Source organism: Microcebus murinus, chromosome 19 (assembly GCF_040939455.1).
Source record: "Microcebus murinus isolate Inina chromosome 19, M.murinus_Inina_mat1.0, whole genome shotgun sequence".
NCBI classification, from domain to species: Eukaryota; Metazoa; Chordata; class Mammalia; order Primates; family Cheirogaleidae; genus Microcebus; species Microcebus murinus.
In genome coordinates this window covers 30,523,915-30,541,434 of record NC_134122.1, presented here as the reverse complement: position 1 = coordinate 30,541,434, position 17,520 = coordinate 30,523,915, and the positions used below count along the sequence as shown (strand labels likewise).

The following is a 17,520-nucleotide window of genomic DNA, read 5'->3' as shown; positions in this document are numbered from 1 at the left end:
AAGCAGAGGGTCAAAATGTCTCTGCTGGGTATGGCTAACCTGACCCAGGTCTTCAAGCTCCATGTGTGTGTACATGTGTGTATGCATGCATATGCATCTCTGCACCTGCATGTATGCGCGTGTATGCTGTATGCCAGTGCGCATGTGCACGCATGGCTGTGACTGTATGTGCACGTGTATGTGTGCATGCATGCACACGTGTGCTTACATGTATGTGTATTGTGTTGTGCACAGGTATGCGCACGTGCACGTGTGTGTGTGTGTGTGTGTGTGTGTAGGGAGGCCTGGATTCCTGAGTCTAGGGGCTAAGAGCCTTCATCTTTGTCACTCCTCCTCTGTGAGCACCGCCCTTTCCCTCTGCCACTCAGGAGCCCCTCCTGTCTCTCTAGCCCCCTCCCCACCACATATAAAGCTGGTTGTCCTGGGGGCTAGGCGTGGGTGGGGGACAGCAGTCACCTCCCCAGAGAACAACTCCTCCATGCTGCTGCCTTCTAGGCCCTAGAGAGGAGCTACTTGGCCTCCAGCCAGGGAGAAAGACCCTGAGGTCATCCGCAGTGATGAATGAAGACAGCAAGTTGCTGCCCCTTGGGGAGGAGGGGGTTGGAGGGAGCAGGCCACCCATGTTGCCTCTAATGGGACCTCTGCACCCCTCCAGCTTCTTTGTCTTCTAGCTCTGTCTTTGGGGAACATTCAGCCAGGTGTTCTGATGGCCTACTGAGTGCCAGAAGCCAGACACCTAGAGATGTTCTCTGCAAACTTTGGGCACCTCCAGCCAATGCTATTTACAAGGACACGTAGGGTCAAGGTGAGTCTGGGTCTTTCTCCCATCCTCTGCTGACTCCCCATCCCCACAGTGCTCCCCTGTTGGGGGGCAGTGGCAGGGACCCAGGCCCCTGGCTGCAGAGGTGGCTGGTTCTTCTCTGTGGAGCACGTGACTCCAGGGCCCAGAGAAAAGGCCAAAGGAAACAGGCTGCCCCCTCAGGACCTTGGCTCCTGCTGTCCCTCCTGCTGTCCCTCCTGCCCCCCACTTCCTGCAGGTCTTAGACCACTTGTCCCCTCATCGGAGATGCCTTCCTAGGCCAGCATATCTAAAACAGCACCCGAGAGCCCTCACCCCTTCTCCTGCGGTGCTCTTCTAGCACCTACCATCACCTGACTTCTCGTGTTAATCCTACCCCACAGCGAGGATGGCAATGCCATGAGTCAGAGCTTTTATTTCCTTCATGACTTTACCCCCAGTGCCCAGCACAGAGACTGTGAAGTAAGTGTGACTGTCATCCTGGTTTTCATACAGCAAGACTGGGGCACAGACAAGCAAAGTAAACCATCGGTATCAGACAGAGAAGTGCAGATTGAACCTAGGTAGCAGAACTCCTGTGCTCTGGCTCTGGGCCACTCCACTATCCTTCTGGAGTATGACCAGGGTTCAATTTCACTGCACCATGGGGCTGGGAGTGTCATCATCAGCTGGGAGCACAGTCCCCAGGCCCACAAGCAAGGTTGGCATGGCCAGTGTCCATGTGGGGGTCTGCGGACCCTCCTGGCCTCACCCCTTCTCTACAGTGAGAGCCCAGCAGTGCTGTCCCCTAGAGTGGATCTGGACAGACAGAAGGCAAGGTCCCTGGGACAGCTGTCTGGGACAGGACAGGGAGTCAGGTGGGTGAAGCTCCCCCCCAGACAGACCTTGCTGTGACTGTGTGTGGGTGCATGTGCACACATGTGCATGCCTTTGGGCAGTACAGTCTCTGAATCTGAGCAAAGGGGCCCCTACCCTGGTCCCCATACTTCTCAGGGCCAAGGGGACATGCCAGCCTGAAACCCATGCTCTCCCTTTCTGGAGCACACCCTGGGACCCTGGAATTCCCTGCCCAAAGGGCCCCCAGCCTGGCTGCAGGGGCTGTGTGGCCCCCTTCCCCAGACCATCCTCCTGAGGACGAACCACGTGCCAGGGTGCCCACCCCGGCCCAGGAGCAGCTGTTGGCAGAGGGTGTGCCTGGAGCGTGGCTGTGTGGTGGGGACATCTACACAAGCACATGCAGGAGGCCCCACGTGGTGCAGGCTGGGCAGGGGTGGGAAGAGAAGGGAAGTGACTGGCCCACCGGGCTGGGAAGAGGGGACCAGCGACATCACACGCTCAGGCAGGGAACTCTTAAGGACCATGAATGTGAACTTCGCCTTGCAGTTTGTCGTAAATGCATAATTGTCTAACGATTTGTTACAATGTGTTGGCTTTAGCTACAGCTTTTAAATGTTAGTCATATGGCATGAAGGGTTCCAGTGGAACTCTTGGCTGGGCACTGCGAACATCAGGGCTTGGCCTGCCCATGCGCGTGCGCGTGAGCATGCATGCCTGCACACACATGTATGTCTTCTCCACACGTGTATCTCTTCTCCTGAGAGGAGGAGGCAGAACCAGGATGACTGCGTAGGGAGAGGGGGTGAGCACAGGGGTTCTGCCCACTCGGTGGTGGAGAGACACTGACATGGGCGTCATGGCCACTTCGCTGTGTGACTTTGGGCAAGTCACTTGGTCTCAGCTGCGAAATGGAGTTCATGCTGCCCGCCTCAGCGGACTTCTCTGGGAACTGGGTGGGCTGGCGCAGGGCTATGGCGGAGCTATCTGAGATGAGCAGGCTGTCCTGGGAGGTGGCGGGGTTCCGTCACTGAGCTGAGCAGAGGGGTGTGCCGTGGAGGGCTGATTCAATGAGCCGTAGGGTCCCTTCCAGGTGTGGTGTCAGGGGAGATGCAGAAGGCAGATGGTGGCTGGGCTGGAGGTTCCCCAAGAGCCTGCAGGCCCCCTGCAGCCAGTGGGAACAAGGACTGGCTGCCAGACAGAGCTGGACTGTCCTGCCTTGGCCATCACCCCCTTCCCCACTTGTGACGAGCTGGACATGGTTCCACTGCCCTGGCAAGTGTCCCCTTTGCCCACCTTGGTATCAACTGAGCCGTCGGTGCCATCGTGGGAACATGCCTGCACACGCCCGCTGGCTGGGCCAATTCCTCAAAATATTACCCCCACCTCTTGTGCATGTGCCATGACTTACATATTTCAACAGCGCTCTGAAATAAGGAATGTCATGACAGCATTCCCATTTCAAAGATGAGGAAGCTGCAGCCTGGAGGAAGAAAGTGACTTCTCCAGGTTCACGGGGTGGCTGATGGGGACTTATAGCAGCACAGTCTGAACCTGAGCCTCAGCTCCCCACTCAGGCTGCAGCCAGGCTCCGCCTCTGCCTGACATTCAAGGCCTTTCTCAGAGGCCACCTGAGGTGGTAGGTACCTGGCTCACGTCCGTCACTGGCCACTGTGCAAATGCCCCACACCAGCAAGCCTTGTGTGCACAGCTCCTGACTGCTGTGTAAGCTGTTCCCCATTTTGTGTGTGTATATACGCACATCCTCTTGGTTCCATTGCTATGGAGACCCTTCACTAATACAGTGGCCAATATGGTGACTAAAAACAAGGAGACAGGCCAGAGTTCTACACAGCCCACAGCCCTTCCATGCACACACTGCAGATGGCCCAGTGGGAAGTTTTAACAGAGGACATGGCTGGCCAGGTGGAGGAGCAGGAATCTGCAAAGGAACCTGCGTAGGAAAACCAGGTCACTGCTGCAAAAGTCAAGGGAGAGAAGGAGGTCAAAGGTGTGACACTGTCTTTTATGACCTTGCTTTGGCAGTCACATACCATCCTTTCTGCCATCTTCTAGGAAGTCACAGACCAATCCTGATACAGTGTGGATGGGGGCTACACAATGGCGTGAACATCACGAGGCATAATCATTGCCACCAATGATGGCAATCATGGGGGCTGCCTACCATGGACTCCTAGGAGATGTGCACACCCCTCCCTCCTCCCACACATACCAGACACCTGACCATCACCTTCCCCTCCTCCTTCACCCTCTACCCGTCCCCATGTCCCTGAGTCCCATGACTGGGTCTCTACAAAGCCTCTTTCACCAGTCCCCCCTCTCTTCCCCATTACCTCTACCCAGGTGAGACCCTTGTCACTTCTCTCCTGAATATCCAGTCTTCTGACCTGAAGTGTACGTGTGGCATAAAACTTTCAGTGGTTCCCAAGCATACACAGGTTCCTTGGTAAGACACTCAAGCCCCCAGGCGGGGCCCCTCCTGTCTGTCCAGCCCCTGCTCCCTGCTCCCGACTGGGCCTAACTTCAGCCTCACCAGGTGTTCTCTAAGCAAGCACCACCCCTCCACCCACCTTGTCCCTTCTGCCTGGAACACATTCTTTTGTCTGTCTGTAAAACTCCTGGGCATCCCTCAAATGCCAACTCTCGAACCCTTCTTGGATGCCTGGGATGGTTAGTCTGCCCCTCCCCAGACACCCTCAGCCTTTGCTCACAAACAAGTGTGACCTGCCAGTCCCTGCACGGCCGGAGCCTGGCTCATCACAGGCACCTCAGAACAACGCGTGGGGCTGAGTGTGCAGGTGGGCGTCCTGTGGCGGGTGATGGGGGCGGTATGGGTGCACCTGGGGAGGAGATCAGGTGGGATACATTCAGCTCTGAGGATCAAAACCTAACTCAGACTGCCATAGGGAGGAGGACATTCATTATCTCACGTGGGAAGAAGTCCAGAGGCAGCAGGGCGGCTGGCACCACATGACCAGTGGCTCAGCTGAGGGAGGCGCTCAGAACATTCAGCTCTACGGGCCTCACCCTTGGCTTGGTCCCCAGGCCAGATCCCCTTGTGGCCGCAAGATGACTGCACAAGTTCCAGGTGTCACGCCTGAACATGACAATATCCAGAGGCAAAAGGGGGCTATCCCTTCTAGTATCTTTCCTTTGGGAGCCAGGAGCCATTCCTCTGCAGCGCCCAGCAGACCTCTCTCTTGTGTCATTGGCCAAACTGGGCCACATGTCACCCCACATCAATTGCCATCAAGGAGAAGGGGACTTGCCTGGGCGTGGTGGCTCACAACTGTAACCCTAGCACTCTGGGAGGTTGAGGCGGGCAGATCGCTCAAGGTCAGGAGTTCAAAACCAGCCTGAGCAAGAGCAAGACCCCATCTCTACTATAAATAGAAAGAAATTAATTGGCCAAGTAAAAAATATATAGAAAAAATTAGCCGGGCATGGTGGCACATGCCTGTAGTCCTAGCTACTTGGGAGGCTGAGGCAGAAGCATCACTTGAGCCCAGGAGTTGGAGGTTGCTGTGAGCTAGGCTAATGCCACGGCACTCTAGCCCAGACAACAGAGTGAGACTCTGTCTCAAAAAGGAAAAAAAAAGCCGGGCGTGGTGGCTCACGCCTGTAATCCTAGCACTCTGGGAGGCCAAGGCAGGCGGATTGCTCCAGGTCAGGAGTTCGAAACCACCCTAAGCAAGAGCGAGACCCCGTCTCTACTATAAATAGAAAGAAATTAATTGGAGGTTGCTGTGAGCTAGGCTGACGCCATATCACTCACTCTAGCCTGGGCAACAAAGCGAGACTCTGTCTCAAAAAAAGAAAAAAAAAGGAGAAGGGGACCACATCATCCAGGCTCAATGGGACTCATGGCCTGATGATGACAGCACAGTGGGGGCACATTCATGGATACAGGTGGGATGGAAGGACACGTGTGGGCCAGTCTGCATGAGGCCAGGTGAGACGTTGGGGACTTAAGGCTGCTAAGGAAGGTTTGGACCAGTTTCCACACCCTTCACCAGCCTGGGCATATTTCTGTTTGTTCATTCACTGACTTATCCTTGTATTCAAATCATTATTGAACACCTACTACATGCCAGGTCCTATGTCAATCCTACGAAGTGAGCATTCTTATTTTATTTCTATTTTGGAGATGAAGACACTGAGGGTCAGAGATGGCCTCATTCATGTGAGGTCCCAGGGTGGGTGGGAATTGCCAGGTCTGGCAGGCTCCAGAGGTCCCTGCTCCTCACTCAGGGGTCTGAGCCCCCAGGAGAGGATTGAAGGGAGCTGGGGAGGTCACTTATCCCGAATGGGCCTCACTACTCTGGGCCCTTCCCAGTCCTGGGCTTTTGTGCTCTTTTGGAGCAGGGAGGGCCTGGGCCAGGGCAGAGGCTGCTCCAGATCCAGCCTCAGCTGCTGCCCTCGGAGCTCAGCAGGGGCACTCAGGGTGGGGCATTGCTCAGGTGCAGAGAAAGTCCTCAGCCACACCTCTCTGGCCCATAAATGGGCTTGAGCCCTGGGAAGCTGGGACAACCCTCAGCACAGGACCTGCCTGGCTGCTTGGCCCTACCTGGGCGCACACAGCACTAGCTGCCCAGGTGGGTGCTCTGCATGGGGATAGGGCAGGATGGAGGGCTGGGGGACCAGAGGCTGAGCCCTTAGGGGTGGCAGTCCTGTTTTCCCTCCTTGCCCCTCAAGGAAAGGCTGGTTCACGGGGAGGAGGGCAGAGAGCAGGCTGGGGGCACCTGGCAGGTCAGCTGGAGGCAGAACGGTGGCAGTTCAGCTCTGAGCCCTGGTGAGGAGGCCCTGCCCTCCCTCCTGTCCCAGCCTGGGGGTGAGGGTACAGTTGCTGTTAGTCCTGTCTCTCACCTGTGCCCAGGCCTGGGCAGTGTGGCAGGGACACACCCTGGGTGGCAACTCTGAGCCAAGGGCTCTATTCCCAGCCCTGTCATTGACTTTCTGTGTGACCTTAAGCAAGTGTCTCAATCTCTCTGGACTGAGTTTTCTCATTGTAAAATGAGGTGGTCACTGTGATGATTGTCCAGCTTCCCCCATGCTGACCAGCTCTGCTTTAAGTCTGTTGCGGGGCTGATGTCAGGGCCCCCGCCTCCCCACCTCTCCCACCTGCTCCCACCCTTATCCCACCCTGCAGCTGTTTCTGATTGCCAGCCACAAGTCCCTGAGCCAAGTGCTGGAGACCCTGGGTAATTTTCCAGGGCCTGTGCGGTACAAACCTCTCATGGACATCATCTCTCTTCCCTGGAGGCAGCCAGGAGAGCATTATGGGCTAGAGGAAGTGCAGTGGAGGCGCCAAGGCTGCCCAGCTGGGAGATGCACAGCTGGGACGGTGCTGAGCTGGCCCCTCAAGGCCTGTGCTTACCACACAAATCTGGGTGAGCAGCAGAGGCCCGGGGGGTGCTCACCCAACTTCGGGGAGTGGGACTGAGTCCCTGGACAACTACCCCTAATTTCTCTAGCTCTGTGCCCTGCAGGGACCACCTGCAGGGTGAAAATGCTTGCAAAAAATGCACGCAGATTCCTAGCCCCTGGCTTCTTGAATGGGGTACCTCTTCCCAGTGAAGTTTGGAAGCCAATGCTCTGGACCTCCTGCAAAGGGAAGAGGAGAGAGGACATGGACACCACCTGCAGCCTGGGAGGCTCGGCTCCTGCACTCTCCATAGGTTGGGCACCAGCAGACACCTGAAACTGTTGACCCCAAGTCCCCCGGCTCAGGCCAAGAGTTGGGGTGTTCTCTGGAGACCCTTTAAAAGGGGGAAAGAGGAGGAGGACCTCAGCAAAGGAGACACCTTCTTCAAACTGAGGGTGTGGACAGCCACGTGCAGGCTGGCAGGGGTTCATGGGGCCCCCTCCTTCTTATACAAAACACTAATCCCGCTTGAAAAACACGTTCTGGGGAATGAGGCCAGGGTTGTTTTTTCTTTCTGGAGCTACAGCATCATCTTTTTCTCCTGGAGACTTGGCAGAGCCAATATTGCTAAAACAATTAAAATAATCCTGTAATTGTGCCTGTGGAGCTACTCCAGGGGCCTGGTCGGGTTTCTTTCCTTGTGGGACACCAGCCCCACCCCCTGGAAGCAAAAGGTGTCTCTTGAGCCCTGAGAGCTGCCTGAGCCCCAATGTGAGCAGAGCTCCCTCCCCACCCCCAAAATCCACTGAGGGCCACTTGGGAAAGAGTCTCATGAAAATGAATTCTGAAAACCAAACTACTGATGGGTGACAAGTGGTTGTTCTACTGCCTTTTGACAGGGCTGGTCCTCTGACCAGCTAGGGCTCACTTTTGCTGAGATCGGCCACGCACCGTGCTAAGTTGGAATACCCTTCTCTCTCCTCACCTTATGAACACAGATGGCAGCTTCCCCCACCCCCAGCCCCGTTCCTGATTTAGTAGATTTGGGAAGAAGCCTGAAATTTGGCATGTCTAACAAATTCCCAGGTTGTGCCAATGCTCCTGGTTTGAGAATCACTGAACTAGACCAGTAGGTGCTTGGATGTGAGGCTGCCAGGAGACTCCCAGCCCCCAGAGGCCAGGGACCAGCTCTAATCAACTTACATTTCCACTAAGTGACTGCTCTGAGGCATGTGCAGGTGCTAAGTGCTGTCTGGACTGCGCAGTTAGGGGAAGCCACGCAGGCTCCTTCTTGGAGGCCCTAGCACAATGGTTGCTGGTTGCCATGGCAACCCGTGGGCAGCAGCCAGGCGATTTGGGGGACAGAATCATGGGGTTCTTTGCTGTATTGCAGAGAGACGGCAAAGGTCCTGACCTAGCACATGGATGAGAATGTGAAGGGAGAGAGGGGGAGGGAAGGAGGGAGTCTCCCCTCACCTAGACACCCTCTCATTTCCTCAGAAGCTGGCCCTGGCTGCTGCCTGCAAACCCAAGGGAGGGTTTGAACTTTGGTTGCATAACAGAAAGATGAACAAACAAAAGGGGTGGTTGGGGGTGGGGTTAGGGAGCAGGAAAGAGGAAAGAAGGGATCCTGGGCACTGAGAACCATTGTGCACTGGTCATTTCACACGTACTGAACCCTCTTAATCCTTACCCAACCCCCTGGTTCCCACAGACCGTATGTGGCCAGGGGGCTGGTTGGATCCTGGCATAGCCCGGATTGGAAACCCGATCTGTTGTTGCTAAAGGGTCCTGTTTGCTCTTCCATCTCACAGCTGTCTTTTTGAAATTGTTGAACTTTGCCCATGGATGGGAAGGCCTGGGGCTGGGGGTGGGGGGCAGGGAGGCAGGGACAAGGTCTGGGGAAATTATTTGTGCACTGTAGGGGGCCTGGCTGGTTATCATCTCGGCTTTGGACTTGACATCAACTGTCCCCTCCTCTTTATCTGCTCAAGTTTTTTGATCCTTCAGACCCACACTTTGAACACCCACCCTGACCCCCAGTTCTGGCCAAGGTAACCCCCTAAGGCAGTGGTTTTCCAGTTTTCGTGTGGATAGACAAGGTTATTTAAAAGTTCAATCTCTGCTTTGCCACCAGACAACTGATCCAACGGCTGGGATAGGGAAACTGGCAGTTTTTACAGGCCCCAAGACAATTCTGTTGCAGGTGGGCTGTAGACATCCAAGGTCTCTGCTTTCCCCCTGTACTTCCACAGTCCCCTCTGGGAGGCCCCAGGTTTCAGTGACTTCTGGTTCTAGTCCCTCAGCTGTTTCTGCTCCCACCTTCTCTCAGCCGTTCCCTGGGAACCCCGGCAATATATCCAGTTCCCACAGCCCTGTCTGCAGACAGCACATCCACAGCTGTCTCCAGCTGGCCGGGTCACCCAGCAGCCAGGAGGGCCCTGCTTACCCGGCTCAGCGGGCCCAGCAGCCAGAGACTTTGCTCTGTTGTATAAGGACCTGGCTCATGGCCAGCCAAGAGGCCTGAGCTTGGAGGCTTTGAGCAGGCTGAGCCAGCTGCCTCTGACATCAGAAGGGAACTAGAATGTCTGGGGCATTTTGCACAAGGACTTGGGGGCAGAGAAGCATTCCACTTGCAGAGAAAGAAGAAATGGGGCTGTTCCACTTCTCTGCCTCAGTTTCCTCATCTGTAAAATGGTGCTCATGGAAGAGCTTCAGGAAGTTCAGCATCCTCCTAGCACGAGGTCAGGCATGAGATTTGGCCAGGGGTTAGAGGTCAGGGAGGTGTGTCTTCAAGCCCCTTCTTCCTCTCCTCTTTGGAGAGGGCTCACGTGGGTAGCCGCCTCCCCTCCCATGTGTGGTCACACATCCATGCTTTGATCCTTATCACCAGCCTCAGAACTCCCAGGAGGAGGGGTCAGGGTCAGAATTTGTCTCCTATTTTGCTGATAAGGACACTGACTTGTTATCCAGAGAGGGTAATAAAGATACGTGGCCAAGGCCACACATGTGTTTCCCATGTGTTTCTGTCCAAGTGCAATTTGGCCCTTGATCTCCAGATGGAGATCTGTGCTTCTGTACTTCGATGACGTTTTCAACCTTGTCCCCATGGGGTCATCCTAGCCCAGGAAATCTGAAAACTCACTTGCCTTATGCTCGCATGGAAACCTTTCAAGGGAAACAGCCAGGACGGTGCTTAAAGCAAAGAGCCTCGGGTGTGCCACTGGGGCTGTTTCAGACACTGAGTCTGAGAGCTGGGTGGTATTTGTAGTTTTTGAGAAGTGGGGAGGTGTCTCCTCAGTGTATCAACCATGACCCTCTCGCATCTAGGAGGGATGTAAACCCAACTTCTCTCAGTGCCGGGCTCATCTGGGATCCTTGTTTTCTTCTTTTTTTTTATTTTGAGACAGTCTCACTCTGTTGCTAGGGCTAGAGTGCTATGGCGTCAGCCTAGCTCACAGCAACCTCCACTCCTGGGCTCAAGTGATTCTCCTGCCTCAGCCTCCCGAGTATATGAGACTACAGGCATGTGCCACCATGCCCGGCTAATTTTTTCTCTATATATTTTTACTTATCCAATTAATTTCTATTTTTTTTTTTTTTAGTAGAGACGGGGTCTTGCTCTTGCTCAGGCTGGTTTTGAACTCCTGACCTTGAGCGATCTGCCCATCTCAGCCTCCCAGAGTGCTAGGATTATAAGCGTGAGCCATGGTGCCCAGCCCCTCATTTTCTTCTTATGAGAAGACAGAATGCCTCCTGTCAGCTATGCGGATGGAGAGTGAGTTCCTGTACAAAGCAGACAGTAGCACAGCTCACCCTTGGAGATTCTGTAAGCTCTGGGTGTCCAGGGAGGAGAGGAGGCCTGAGTTCGAAGGGAGCAGGGACGAGGCAGGCTCTCCTGTGCCTTGGGTGGGAGCATGGGAGCCTGCTCAGCATAAGAAATGGTGCCACCCCAAAGCAAGAGCCAAACAGACACTGCCCAGGGGCTGTGCTGGGTCCCCTGGGGAACCAGACCCTGCCACCAGGGAAGGTCTGCTTTTTATCGACAGAGCAGAGTGGAAAGGGTTTGAATATGTTTGACAAGTGTACTGACAGGCACGAGGTCCTGGCACACTGTAAACACTTACTGGCTGTGGACCTTGGGACAATCCCTTCACCTCACTGAGGCTTTGTTCACTCACCTGTGAAATGGGGACAATAGTGTATACTTTTGAGAGAAGATCTGCAGTGTAGAATGGTTAGCACCATACTTGGCATCTAGTTGGTGTTCTATAAATGGTAGTCAGCCCCTCCCCTCTACCCCCAAACACACCAAAGAGCAGAGCTCTGGACAGGTTGCAAAGTCCTTGTCCTGCAATGCCTGTGTCTCATCCCCAAGCTAGGCTCTCACTCGAGCCTCAGCTCTGGAACTCCAGCCTGTCTTTTCTCAGTCCTCTGTGCCTTCACTCAGAAAATGTCCCCTGCTGCCTGCATTCGGCAGTGCTTGGGGTGCAGAGAGAGAGAAGAGGTTTTGAACACAGACCTACTCTGGAGGGACCCCAGACCAACGGGGAGGCCAATGCCATGGAAATATGATTTAAAGTAGGAAATACTTTAGAGGGCTGGACAGTATTGTGGGGCATCACTTCCGGCAAGGGATCAGAGTGACCTTCCAGAGGTGGGAGCATTGGTAGGACATGGCCATGTAAACATGGAAAAGAACAACATTCCTGATGGCTCAGAGGAATAAAAGTAAACAGTACCTTCCAGCAAGCATTTGTGTAGCTTTGCTGGAGTGTAGAATTTGTGGAGGAGAGTTAAGCAGATCAAGCTGAGAAGTTGGGTTGGGACCAGATTTTGAATGCCCTTGTATTCCAAGCTCAGGAGCGCCATTCATTCCACAAACTTTGATCGTGCACCTGCTACAAGAACTGAAACACAGACATGAATTCAACCTCTGTCCTTGACAGCAGCCAATGTGGATGGGGGCAGGGAGTTATCCCAGAGCCCTGGAGGAGGTCTCTGGAAAAAGGTTGATAGTACCATATCCGTGGATAAATTGAGGATTCATTTTTTTAAAAACAGTGCCAGATGGGGGGAAAAAAAGAGCATCCAAGAACAAGACAGCTACACAGGAAGATCCCTGAAATCATAGAGATGGTTGGCTCTGCCAGGTACTGTGTGTGCAGAGTTAAAACAATGTCAACACCCACTTGCTGACTTGACTTTTAGGCCCAAGCTACAAGCAAAGCAAAGCAAACATTCAGAATGTAAATGATAAAACTCAGTAATGAAAATGTGGAGTTGCAGATGGCTGAAGTTGGGAGACAGGGGTAGGGTGCAGAGTGAAGAGGAGAGGAAGGTACTGGTACCTTCATCTTATGTTAAGAGATACTGCCTGTAGTTCATGGATCAACAAGTAAAGGTCCGGCCAAGTGAGGTGGCTCATGCCTATAATCCTAGCACTCTGGAAGGCCAAGGTGGGAGCATTGCTTGAGGTCAGGAGTTCAAGACCAGCCTGAGCAAGAGCAAGACTCCTGTCTCTCCTAAAAAAAAAAATAAATAAAAAAAAAATTAGCTGGGCAACTAAAAATAGAAAAAATTAGCTGGGCATGGTGGTGTGTGCCTGTAGACAAATGTGTGCCCAGCTACTCTGGAGGCTGAGGCAGGAGGATCGTGTGAGACCAGGAGTTTGAGGTTGCTGTGTGATTGGCTGACACCACTGCACTGTAGCCTGGGCGACAGAGTGAGACTCTGTCTCAATAAATAAATAAATAAATAAAGGTCCAAGGCTACTACTTAAATTATAAAAGTGGCTAAAAGAGAAACTAAATTAGGTATATAAATAATTATGTTAGGTATTTGTCACCTAACAGCAGGGGAGGTGAGCTGTGCTTTAAATGACCTAACTCGTCACTAGCAGGAATCAAGAGGTAACATCTAAAATATCAGGCACAGGACAAAGCCAGCCATAAAAACATTTATGTATTTGCCTGCATGGAAGTAATGACCAGAAGAAAGTGCTAAACAAGGCCGGGCGCGGTGGCTCATGCCTGTAATCCTAGCTCTCTGGGAGGCCGAGGCGGGCGGATTGTTTGAGTTCAGGAGTTCGAAACCAACCTGAGCAAGAGCGAGACCCCATCTCTACTATATATAGAAATAAATTAATTGGCCAACTAATATATATACAAAAAAAAATAATTAGCCGGGCATGGTGGCACATGCCTGTAGTCCCAGCTACTCGGGAGGCTGAGGCAGAAGGATCGCTTGAGCCCAGGAGTTGGAGGTTGCTGTGAGCTAGGCTGACGCCAAGGCACTCACTCTAGCCTGGGCAGCAAAGTGAGACTCTGTCTCAAAAAAAAAAAAAAAAAAAAAAGAAAGTGCTAAACAGGGTAAGAAGTTATCCTTTCTGGGCAGAGAAGATAAGGAGAAAGAGAAGGGAAGCTGGCATGAAACTGCTGTCTGGAACCCCGCACAGATGATTCTAATTTAAGCAAAATGAAGTTTATAGTCACTATTCTTTAGATTTTAGGAACCAATAGAAGAGTTGGTTCTCTGGCCAGCGGCAAAGGTGTTTCGGTATCACAAAAGTATTTATGTATTTGACTTAGTAAAACATTCATTAGGTACAAAATTTGAAAGATACAGAGTATACAGTGAAGCTCCTCTTCTCCCAATTCTTCAGAGACAACCGATGTTACCACATTTTTTCCCAGAGATATTTCATGTACATATAGGCAAATGTGTATACATAGTGTGTACGTTCTTGCCCTACTTCTCACCACAATTGTTTGGGAACACACGAACGGTAGCATTCTATACCTACTGTTGCACCTTGCACTTTTATCAATTTATCTCAGATTGCTCTGAATCAGCAATGAGCTCCCTCATTTGTCTTTTTTATAGCTGGATGATATCCACGTACGATGTAGCAACAGTAGACGGCAGGCCTATTTCCACACAGCTCCACCAACTGTGTGTCATCAACTTTGGAGTTTGTCATAGTCATAGGTGAAAAATGGTATCTCAGCCAAGTTTTAATTTGCATTTCTTTTACGCAGGGGTTGAGGAGCTTTTCATATACCTAATAGCCATTTGCATTTCCTTTTCTGTGGACTGATGATTCACATCTTTTCCCCCATTTATGTTAATTAGGCATTTTCTTATTAATTAGTAGGTGCTCTTTATTAGGGAAACTAGTCTTGACTATTAATAGTTGCAAATATTTCCTCCTCGTTTGCCATTTGTCTTTTGACCTTGCTTGTAGGCATTAGTAACATGTCAAGTTTTGCTTTTTATATAGGCAGATTTCTCAATCTTTTCATTTCTGATTTCTAGGGTTTGTGTCATAACTCAGAAAGACCTGGAGGTTATGAACACAAATTCATCCATGGACTTTTGGGTTTCCTTTACTCTTCTCTTTTTAAAAAGTCATTTAAATATTTTATCTATCCAGAACTGATATTAGTGTAAGGTGTGAGGTGTATATCCAACTATTTTTTTCTCAGCTGGCTAGTGAGTGTTTCTTTTTGGGAGGTGGAGGGTGGAGTGGGAGGAGGGCAGGAAGATAGGGCAGTGAGCAGGACAGTAACTGAGGAAGAGAAGCTTCCCTGGCGAGTGAGTGTAGGAGAAACTGGAGGTGGCATACACAGTCAGGAAGTTGCTGAGATCATCCAGGTGAAAGGTGAACCCAGGTGGCCCCCAACTAGGGCAGGGGCAACAGGAAAGGTAAGAAGAAGTCCTGGAGATAGAGTCCAATCCATAGGACTCAGTTACTATTTCAATGGGAAAAAAGCAAAATAAATAGGATGCCTGTTTCCCAATGTTTCCTCAGTGATGCTACTATTTGCAGAGAGAGGGGACTCAGTATTCTTAGGAGTTCTGGCTTCACAGAAGCAGGGGACAAGGAGTCACAAAGTTTGAAGCCTCAGGGGGACATCCAGGGGAGATGTCCAAGAGGGTGTTGAAAAGGAGGGACAGAGTATCAGATAACTGGGTGATGAATTTCTCATCTCTCTCCAGGGCCCAGTGTGGGAGTTACCTGTTCAGTCCCTTAGTTGGACATGACGTGCCCCACCTTGAAGGCTATTGAATTCATCAGACCGGTTTAATGGGGCTGGATCAGACTGGTCCCTAGACATAGGAAGCCTAGCACCGGGACCATAGTAATAATCCTGTCTTTACACAGGACTTAACTATTTTCACAGTTGTTTGGTTGGTTGTTGGTTGGTTGGCCCCGTTTTTCAAGATGGAGAAGGGGCTCTGAGAGAAGTGAGTTGCTCACTGTTCCAAAAGGAATTCGCAGCAGAGTCTGTAATAATAATAATAGCAGTAATAATAACAGTGGTAATAAAAGCACGTACTATCACGCTGCACTAAATCTTTTAGGAACCAAGGTTATACTACTCAATCTTCATAACCCTGTTACACAGGAACCGCAGTAGGAGACAGAGATGGGATTCTTACCCCACCCCGAGGCCCCTCTGCGCTCTCCCCGCCTCCTCGGTTCAGTCCTCAACCCCCGCCTGGTCACCGTCGCCCCCGCGGCCAGGCCGGAGGGGCACGGCCGATCTGTGCCCGCAGCCTCGCCATTTTCAGACGAGGAGACTGAGGGCCGTCGAGGAGAAAATGCTGCGATCCCACGCAAGCGGCGGCCGGCAGCAGGCGGCCAGACCGGATGGCGCACAGCCACAGCCTGTGGTGACCTACTAGAGGGTGGGGACCTAGCCCGGGGGACATCGCCGCCGCCGCGGGGTCTCTGCCAGCCCCGGAACGACGCGCCTAGGCTTCTCTGCCGGTCGCCCAACCGAGGCGCCAGGGGGCGTGGCCTGGGCGGCCGTTCCAAGAGCACGGATTTGCAGGGGGGAGACAGGGGAAAGGCCTGCGATAGGAACGCGCGCGCGGCCCGGGTGGGCGGAGCGGCGGCCTCACGGCCACGCCCCCACCCCCGCGGCCGGCGCGGGCTGTGGTAGCGCCTTAGTGGTGCGGGCCTGCGTCCTGCCCAGGTGCCAGGGAGAGCTGCTCGGCGGCCCACGGTGAGTGTGCACGGTGGCTGCTGCCGGGTGGGCGAGGTCGGGGCTCTGGGCTTGGGGTTGCGGGACTCCTCAGCCTGCCGCGGCCGGCTCTGGGGCCCGGTCACGGCGCGTCTTTCTCGACGCTCGTGCGGAAGGCGCGGCTCCCACTCTGGTCTTTCTCCGGGTGGCTCTTCCTCTCTAGCTGACCTCTCGCGGCGGCTTGAGGGTCGACGTTTCCACAGCCTCGGACGGAGAGAGCCTGGAGGGCCCTTTGGCGGGTCTTGGCGTGCGAGGGCTCTGGCTCCAGTCCCCGCTCAGCTGCCCTTGGGCTAAGCCACTAACTCTCTGAGCCTCAGTTTCCTCGAATGTACAGTGGGCCTAGGGAGGCAGCGGATTGTGGGGGAACTCGCGTGGGCTCGATGAGCGCTAGTGGGACCGGAATCTGACCCTGCAGCATCAGGTGGGCTCAGTAGAGGGCTCACGTGAGTCCGCCAGCCCGGCCTCTCGTGGGAATCGCCAGGCGTGCATCCTTAGGGACAGCGCCCTTCGCTGGCAGGTGCCTCGGCCCTCCTGATCCGGGAGCAATTGGGTAAGAGGTCGAAGACTGTTGGGTTGCGGAGGGGTGGGGGCATTTCAGGAAGCTTGACCTCGACTTTGTATTTTTCATTCCTCAAGGCTAGTCACCATTGTGTAAAGTGATGACCAATACTGAGGAGTTTGGGGCCATTTCAGTGAAAGTGGCTGCTTGCTTTCCTAGACTGGTAAAGCTGCAGCCTTGGCTCTGAGGTGGGCCAAGCCACAGAATGATGGCAGCACAAAGGGAGACTGGACTGGACAGGGTGGTCCAGGCTTTGCCTCTTGGCACAGTAGCAAAATACTTCTTTGAGCCTCTGTTTTCTCATCAGTAGAAGAAGTAGTAATACAGCTGCCCTGCCACCCCTACAGGGTTCAGGTTCTGAGGATCAAAACAAGGTCCTGGAGAGTGGCATTGAGAACTGTAAACTTCTTGTAAGCAGAGCAGTTATCTAACCCTCTGGGATCCAGTGTCCTCACTGTTCAGTACTGTGATTCCTCAGGCCTTATTTGTGGAGAAGACATTGATTCATTGAACCACTTACAAGTTTTAACTACACAAAACCCCTTTGACACTCTGGGAGGCCGAGGCGGGCGGATTGCTCAAGGTCAGGAGTTCAAAACCAGCCTGAGCGAGACCCCGTCTCTACCATAAAAATAGAAAGAAATTAATTGGCCAACTAATATATATAATATAAAAATCAGCCGGGCATGGTGGCTTGTGCCTGTAGTCCCAGCTACTCGGGAGGCTGAGGCAGGAGGATCACTTGAGCCCAGGAGTTTGAGGTTGCTGTGAGCTAAGCTGATGCCACGGCACTCACTCTAGCCTAGGCAAGAAAGCGAGACTCTGTCTCAAAAAAAAAAAAAAAAAAAAAAAAAAAAAAAAAAAAAACCCTTTGAGTGGTTGTGGGATTGGCTTGGTCAGGAAAATAGTC

The 17,520-nt window shown here is 52.9% G+C and overlaps 1 protein-coding gene across 1 annotated transcript in view; it reads left to right on the top strand.

Annotated features, from left to right (window-relative positions):
• Positions 1–15,932: 15,932 nt before the first annotated feature.
• The window catches only part of POR (cytochrome p450 oxidoreductase), a 53,563-nt gene continuing 51,975 nt past the window's right edge, over positions 15,933–17,520 (top strand). Inside the window, exon 1 of the mRNA XM_012759063.3 lies at positions 15,933–16,033. The gene's annotated coding sequence lies outside the window, so the exon portion shown is untranslated. The remainder of the gene's footprint in view (positions 16,034–17,520) is intronic.